This window comes from Tachysurus fulvidraco, unplaced genomic scaffold (genome assembly GCF_022655615.1).
Source record: "Tachysurus fulvidraco isolate hzauxx_2018 unplaced genomic scaffold, HZAU_PFXX_2.0 HiC_scaffold_41_np12, whole genome shotgun sequence".
Lineage (NCBI taxonomy): Eukaryota > Metazoa > Chordata > Actinopteri > Siluriformes > Bagridae > Tachysurus > Tachysurus fulvidraco.
In genome coordinates this window covers 136599-144207 of record NW_025927192.1, presented here as the reverse complement: position 1 = coordinate 144207, position 7609 = coordinate 136599, and the positions used below count along the sequence as shown (strand labels likewise).

The window sequence follows — 7609 nt, the reverse complement described above, 5'->3', positions numbered from 1 at the left end:
GGGCTGAAGCTCTTCCAACCTTTTCACTAAGCCCATAGCACTGGCTGCATTTTTCCCAAAAAGATTGTGTATGTGTGGGCCAGCCACGACGAACGCATAAAAACTGTACTGCTTATCTCTGTAGACTGTGACGGCTTTAAACTGTCCTTTGCAGTGCAATATTCCCCCTGGGCTCTCAAGTTTCACATTTGCATTCTTGAGTTGTGGCTTGTACTTAAAAACAGAGAACGTCTTCTTAGAAAGTAAACTTATGTGTCAATTTTAAAGTCTGTGTCTGTGTCTTGAATTGGAAGTGTGACCACCCATGCTCCATTTGCATCATTAATTTGTGTCAACTCACCAAGGAAGTGTGTGACGTTGCTGCCCTCTGATGGTTTGGTGACTTCATGGACTGCTCGGGTTCTACAAACTGCTGCAAAGTGGCCCTTTTTTCTGCATTTGCGACATTCAGCACTTTTTGCTGGGCATATGTCCCCTTTTCCATGATTTCTTCCACATCTTTTACATCTCCATTCTGCTGCCTGCTTTGTCTGATTTCGTTTTGAGCCTACTGTTTTGAGCCTATGTGTTGTCTACCTCTTCCATTGTAATATGACTTTCCTCTGGCACCAGTCACTTCACTGATTTGAGTACTAACACACACAGCTTGTTCATTAACATGTCCTTGTACCTGTTCAGACTGTCTCACGAGCTCTATGGCATGTTTGAGCGTCAAATTGAGCATTAATTGAAGCTTTTCCGACAGTTTTCTGTCTAAAATCCCAATCACAAGCCGATCACGAATGTTTTCATCTTTTTCTGCCCCGAAGTGACATGTACAGGCTAGCTCATGCAGGCTGCGAATATATTCTTCGGCCACTTCCCCTGGCCTCTGAACTCTCATGTGAAATTGTGCATGCTCATGAATAACATTTTGGTACAAAGTAGTCATCAAGCTTCCTGATCACGTTATCATAATGCTCTCTTTCTCTCTCACCCTCTCCGAACGTAAATGTCTGCCTCTTCCTTGTCCAGTTTAGTGGCTATTCTGTAGCGGTGAAACCTTTGGTGCCATTCTGGCCATCTTTCGGGGTGGCTGAAGTTGAAATTGTCCGGGGGTTGAAACTTTGCCATTGCGTCAATAGCGCTCCACTTCTGACACCATTTGATGTTTCAATAAAGCTCCAATAAAGTTTCAATGATGTGATACAGAAACTAACTAGTTTAATAACAGAAGCTGCACGACAACGGCTCTGGGAAATGTCAGCATTGTCTAATATTGCAGTCGTGGCCTAATGGTTAGAGAGTCTGATTCGTAACCCGAAGTTTGTGGGTTCAGGGAGTGAAAAGGAGTGATCTGTACCTGGCTATTCTGAATTACAGAGCTTCACCACTGGAGAATGGACTTTCACCGGCGGAAATGCTCATGAATAGGAAACTACGGACAAAGCTACCATCGGTAAAGCATCAAATAGTACGGAGTAGGTGGAATTCTGCAAATAAAAGACAGATTAATCACTACAACGAAACAGCAAGACCACTGAGCCCAATTGCCTGAGAAGAAATTGTACGAATGACATGTGATGGGCAGTGGGGACCATTGGCCAAAGTGATTAGATTAGATTAGATTAGATTAGATTAGATTAGATTAGATTAGATTCAACTTTATTGTCATTACACATGTACAAGTACAAGGCAACGATGTAGTTTAGGTCTAACCAGAGTGCAATAGCAGTAAGGGCAGGATATACAGTTTGTACAAGATTTAGATAAGTTAAATAAAATGGTAATATAGAAGTAATTTACAGATGTGTGTGTACCATGAACATAATATACAGATGTCTATAATTATAACTGAAATTTACAGAAGGATGTAACAAAATATGGCTATTGCTATAAACAGTAATTTACAGGTGTGTATGTACTATGAATATAATATACAGGTGAATATATATGTACTAAAAATATAATATGCAGGTGAATATATATGTATTAGTATAAACTGAAATTTACAGAATGGTATGTGCTATAGACAATGTATGTACTATGAGCATAATATACAGATGAATATATATGTACTATGAACATAATATACAGATGAATATATATGTACTATGAATATAATATGCAGATGGCTATTAGTATAAACTGAAATTTACAGAATGGTATGTGCTATTGACAAAATATATGGTAATTAGTATAATATATTGCTGTTACTATAAACAGAAATCAAGTGGTTATAAACAATAAGGAAATGGTGAGCAATGTTTCAAAAAAGAGAGCAAGTGTGCAAGTGAGCATAGTTTGTGTAATAGTCCATTAGTACAATAACGCCCATTTGTGTAAATGTGAAGTGAAGAGGGAGTAGAGAAAGGGGCTCAGCACACAGCCTTGTGGTACACCAGTGTTGAGTGTAATGGTGTTTGAGTAGATGGAGCCTGATCGAACCTGCTGGGGTCTGTTGGTCAGAAAGTCCATAATCCAGTTGCAAGTTGCGGTAGTCGTTCGGGCATGTTGGGCTGGAGTGTTTTGGCACTGACACAATGGAGGTGCATTTAAAGCAAGTGGGAACAACTGCTTGGGCAAGAGACAGGTTGCAGATGTCATTGAAGACCCCAGTGAGCTGCCCAGCACATGCCCTGAGTACACGTCCAGGGATGTTGTCTGGTCCAGCGGCTTTGTGTACGTTGATCTGGCTCAGTGCATTGCAGACATCTGTGGAGGAGAGTATTATTAGAGGGTGGTCAGCCGAGGATTTGAGCTTGGTTGCAGTTTCTCTGTTGTCTATCTCAAAACAGGCATAAAAGTCATTCAGCTCATTCAAGAAGAGGACATCAGTAGCAGCGGGGGTGGAGTGGGAGGATTTGTAATCACTGATGGCCTGAATGCCTTGCCACATGCGTCGAAGGTCAGAGTTGGAGAAATGCTCTTCTATCTTTCGCTTGTAACAGTGCTACAGAAAGGTGATCTGACTGTCCCAGATGGGGGAGGGTGTCACAGCGTAAGCCCCAGCCATGTTTGAGTATACATGGTCTAAGGTTTTGTTCCCTCTTGTGTGACAGAAAACATGCTGGTGAAATTTGGGGAGCACCGCCTTTAAGTTTGAGTGATTAAAATCACCCGCAATAAACGCAGCTTCCGGGTGAACAGTCTGTTGTTTACTTATGGTCGCATAAAGTTCTTTCATAGCAAGCTTAGCATCAGCATCGGGGGGAATGTAAGCTGCTGTTATAATGGTGGAAGTGAACTCCCACGGTAGATTAAACGGTCTGCATTTAACCATGAGAAACTCCAGGTTAGCTGAACAATGTCTCCGAACAATAACATAGTTCGTGCACCAAGCTTTGTTTACATAAATGCACAATCCACCGCCTCTGGTCTTACCGGAGCCATCTAATGTTCTATCCGCCCAGAGTGTGTGTTGTCCCGCTAGCTCAATAGCGTTGTCGGGATGCCACTGTGCAGCCATGTTTCCGTGAAAATCATCACGTTGCAGTTCAACAGTTTCATGCTGTGGGTGATGCTGAGTCGAATCTCCTCCATTTTGTTCACCAGTGAACATTGGCAAGGTAGATGCTGGGTAAAGAGAGCCGGTGTGGTGTTAGCTTTAGCTTAGCTTTCACTCCACCACGCTTCCCCCGCCTTTGTTTATGGTCTCGACGCCGCCTGCGAGCACTTCGCCCCGGCCGTGTAGAGTGAGCGGCCTCATGTCGGGTGTACGATGTATAGGCACAGCTGTTCTGCATGAACAGACCCAAGATAAGCAACAGAAATACCGCAAATTTGCAGATTCTGGAGAGATCCTGAGCCTTGCGATGTACTCGCCCCACCATCTTGGATCATTGCAGAGACTTGGATTAAAGAGACTATGCCCAGGTCATACGAAGTGATCAAAAAATCAATGAGAGTGAAACAAATGATCTGGAAATTGCAAAGTAAAATGAACAATTAGAAATGCAAAGCAATACTAAAGAATCTGTAACTGTAAATAGACAGGATGCTGTAGGACAAACAAAACATCCTAAGAGACAAATAATAAGACCAAAAATACTAATAGATGAAAAGAGGAAATGTTACAAATTGTGGATAAATGAAAACAATTTGGTCTAATATTTGTAGTCACGGGCGTCGGAACCATTATATGTGGGTGGGACAGGACCAACACACTTTTTAAGACCAATAATATCGGACCCAGCCACTTTTTAAGATGTGTGTGTGTCTGCGTCACTGCCCTCCCCCCCTCTGCAGTATAAACTGTCATGAAAGTGAAAGTCAGCAGCGCCATTTTGTGTGGAGTGAAAACTAAAAGATTTCAGGAGTAAAAACTAGTATATTCACATGTCCCATTATTGAATACATGTTTATTACTCAATAAAAATAAAGTGACATGACATACGGCTAAGAACGGTGACCCATACTCAGAATTTGTTCTCTGCATTTAACCCATCCAAAGTGCACACACACAGAAGTGAACACACACACCGTGAACACACACCGTGAACACACACCCGGAGCAGTGGACAGCCATTTGCTGCAGCGCCCGGGGAGCAGTAGGGGGGGTTGTTGCCTTGCTCAAGGGCACCTCAGTCGTGGCCGGCCCGAGACTCGAACATACAACCTTTGGGTTATGAATCAGACCATTAGGCCACTACTGCAATATTAGACGATACTGACATTTCCCAGAGCCGTTGTCGTGCAGCTTCTGTTATTAAACTAGTTTGTTTCTGTATCACATCATATGATACTGATAACAGCACTAACCAATAATAAAAATAGCTCATCGCTAACTTATAATGCAGCACATATAATATAATCCACACACACACACACACACACACACACACACACACACACACACACACACACACACACACGCACACACACACAAACACAATCGCACAAAACACACACGTCAGCATAAACCAGACAAACCAGTTAGACCAGTGTCAGTAAGAGTGAAAATCAACAGCTCCATTTTGTGTGGAGTGAAAACTAAAAGATTTCAGGAGTAAAAACACAGTGAGTATCTAAAGCTCTAATATATAAACACACTGAAGTGACACTAGATACAGAAGAGTTTTGTGGGTTTGTACTGAAGCTTTAATGTACACAGGTTGTTTTATAACTTGATAGCGTGACTATTTCCTGTAAGTGAACTCTGTGCTGATTCAGGGTTTAATTTAACACACCGATGTTGGAGTGAAGTAAACGTGTGTCCTGCCATAATCTGGAGAAGGAGACATGACCTCCAACATGAGTGTGTCTGGAAAACAGGACTTAAAGAAAGACGAGACGTGACTTTTACATTCACCAGTAATAAATACACACCGTCTCATAGGAACACATCTGTATCTCTAAACACTCACTAGTTAACACAGGAAGTCATCTTTAAGGTGTTTAATAGCAGTGAATATATCACTGATCTGATCTAAGAACAGTTTAGACAAATCATTCACTGAGAGAAGAGTAAAAAGTACTGTGTAATGTGGAGCATAAGAGCAGCAGAGCTTTGTGTCAGTGAACTCTACAGGCTTTAAGACCCAGCTGAGTCAGTTAGCTGTGACTGGGACTCCTGATATCAGTGTAATTCCTGACTTATGAAGCCTGTCTCCTGTTTGAATAAGTGTACAGACTGGATCTGAATTAAAAAGATGGAATTATTGGTGTTTAATGATGAACACATTGTTTAACAGTGCTGAGTATTAATTATTGCTGATATTTCTGTTCTAGAATGATGGAGGGAAAGAGATCAGTCTCACCAGAACCCAGCTTTGTGTCCATGAAGACTGACTGGTTAATGGGACGTCCATTTAACTTCAGAGACGGAGACAGTTCTACTGATGTGAGGTCAGTATAGTGAGGTGTTTTACAGCAGTGTTCCACCTGATCAAACTCACTCGTCTCATTATGAAGCCCTTCATGAGCTTTATCAGGTGTTGAAGCAGTAAAACACTAAACTGTGCAGTGCTGCAGCTCTCGGACTGGCAGTGAGGAAAAGTGCTTTAAGAGTTCAGTTCAGTCTGCAGTCCCTGAGCTGGAGGGTCTGTGGTGCTACAGAAGAACATTTACACCTGGGACATTAATGACAATATAAAGATTTTATTCAGTTCTTCAAACATTTGTTTCTAAACATGTTGGTGTCAGTTAGAAAATCCTGAAATCAGTGTATTGTGTTAAGGGGATAGTGTTAAATATCTGTGTGTGTATTTATTAGTGTGTGATTTGTGCAGCTATGAATACATATAGTCCATATTACATGATGGGTTTTGTTTGTTCACAGACCACAAAAATCAAACATCAGCACAAATCAGCTGGACTCTATATTCAAGGTGTGTGTGTTGTTTTTAATATGTGTAATGTGTGTTGTGATCCCTTGTCATATCTTGATGTGCAGCAGCATTAAGGGTAATCAGATGTATGAGTTTTAAATGTGATAATAGAAATAGACTTTTCTTCTTTTGATAAAATAAAAGTCTCTCTCACTGTAACATGATAATATTTAGATCTTTTCCTGTGTGTTTCTAACCAGAAGCTGGAACACAAAGTCATCAGTCTGATAAAGAATGAGCTGAAGAGGTTTAGGAAAGTCCTGAGTACAGATTACCCAGCATGCACTGAGAGGGAGGTGGAGGATGAGGAGGATCTGCACAGTGTCAGAGACGGAGCGCTGAAGATCACACTGCACGTCCTGAAGAACATGAACCACACAGATCTCGCTAACACACTGCACAACAGTAAGAGCTCTGAGTCATGACTTTATTCCATCAGCTTCACTTTAGAGAGAGGAAATAGTTTTAGATATGAACACTTAGTTTTACATTTAATTTTAATATCATGTTGTATCTGTTCATGGTCCAGCTTCAATAATATTTAGTACATTCATTCATTCATTCATTTTCTACCGCTTTATCCGAACTACCTCGGGTCACGGGGAGCCTGTGCCTATCTCGGGCGTTATCGGGCATCAAGGCAGGATACACCCTGGACGGAGTGCCAACCCATCACAGGGCCCACACACACACACACACACACACACACACACACACACACACACACACACACTACAGACAATTTTCCAGAGATGCCAATCAACCTACCATGCATGTCTTTGGACCGGGGGAGGAAACCGGAGTACCCGGAGGAAACCCCCGAGGCACGGGGAGAACATGCAAACTCCGCACACACAAGGCGGAGGCGGGAATCGAACCCCGACCCTGGAGGTGTGAGGTGAACGTGCTACCCACTAAGCCACCGTGCCCCCAATATTTAGTACATCAGTCAGGAATTAATAGCAGTGTTTATACGATTTTGCATTATAACTATTTATTACTAAACTAGATATTACTTTGTTTATTAGAACTCGCCTCTGTGTATCAGACAAAGTTGAAGTCCAATCTGAGAGAGAAGTTTAAAAGAATTAATGAAGGAATCTCACAGCATGGAAGCTCAGCACTTCTGAATGAGATCTACACTGAGCTCTACATCACAGAGGGTTGGAGTGGAGACGTCAATAATGAACATGAGGTGAGACAGATTGAGGCAGCGTCCAGGAGACCAGCAACACAAGAGAAACCCATCAAATGTAATGAGATCTTTAAAGACAAGTCCATCAGAACTGTGCTGACTAAAG

The 7609-nt window shown here is 41.9% G+C and overlaps 1 long non-coding RNA gene across 1 annotated transcript; it reads left to right on the top strand.

Moving 5' to 3' along the window:
- The first annotated feature begins 4889 nt into the window (after positions 1 to 4889).
- On the top strand, positions 4890 to 6308 carry LOC125140632. The gene is made up of 3 exons (XR_007139850.1): positions 4890 to 4998; positions 5710 to 5826; positions 6260 to 6308. It is a non-coding gene; the product is annotated as an uncharacterized LOC125140632 (long non-coding RNA).
- The last annotated feature ends 1301 nt before the right edge of the window (positions 6309 to 7609 follow it).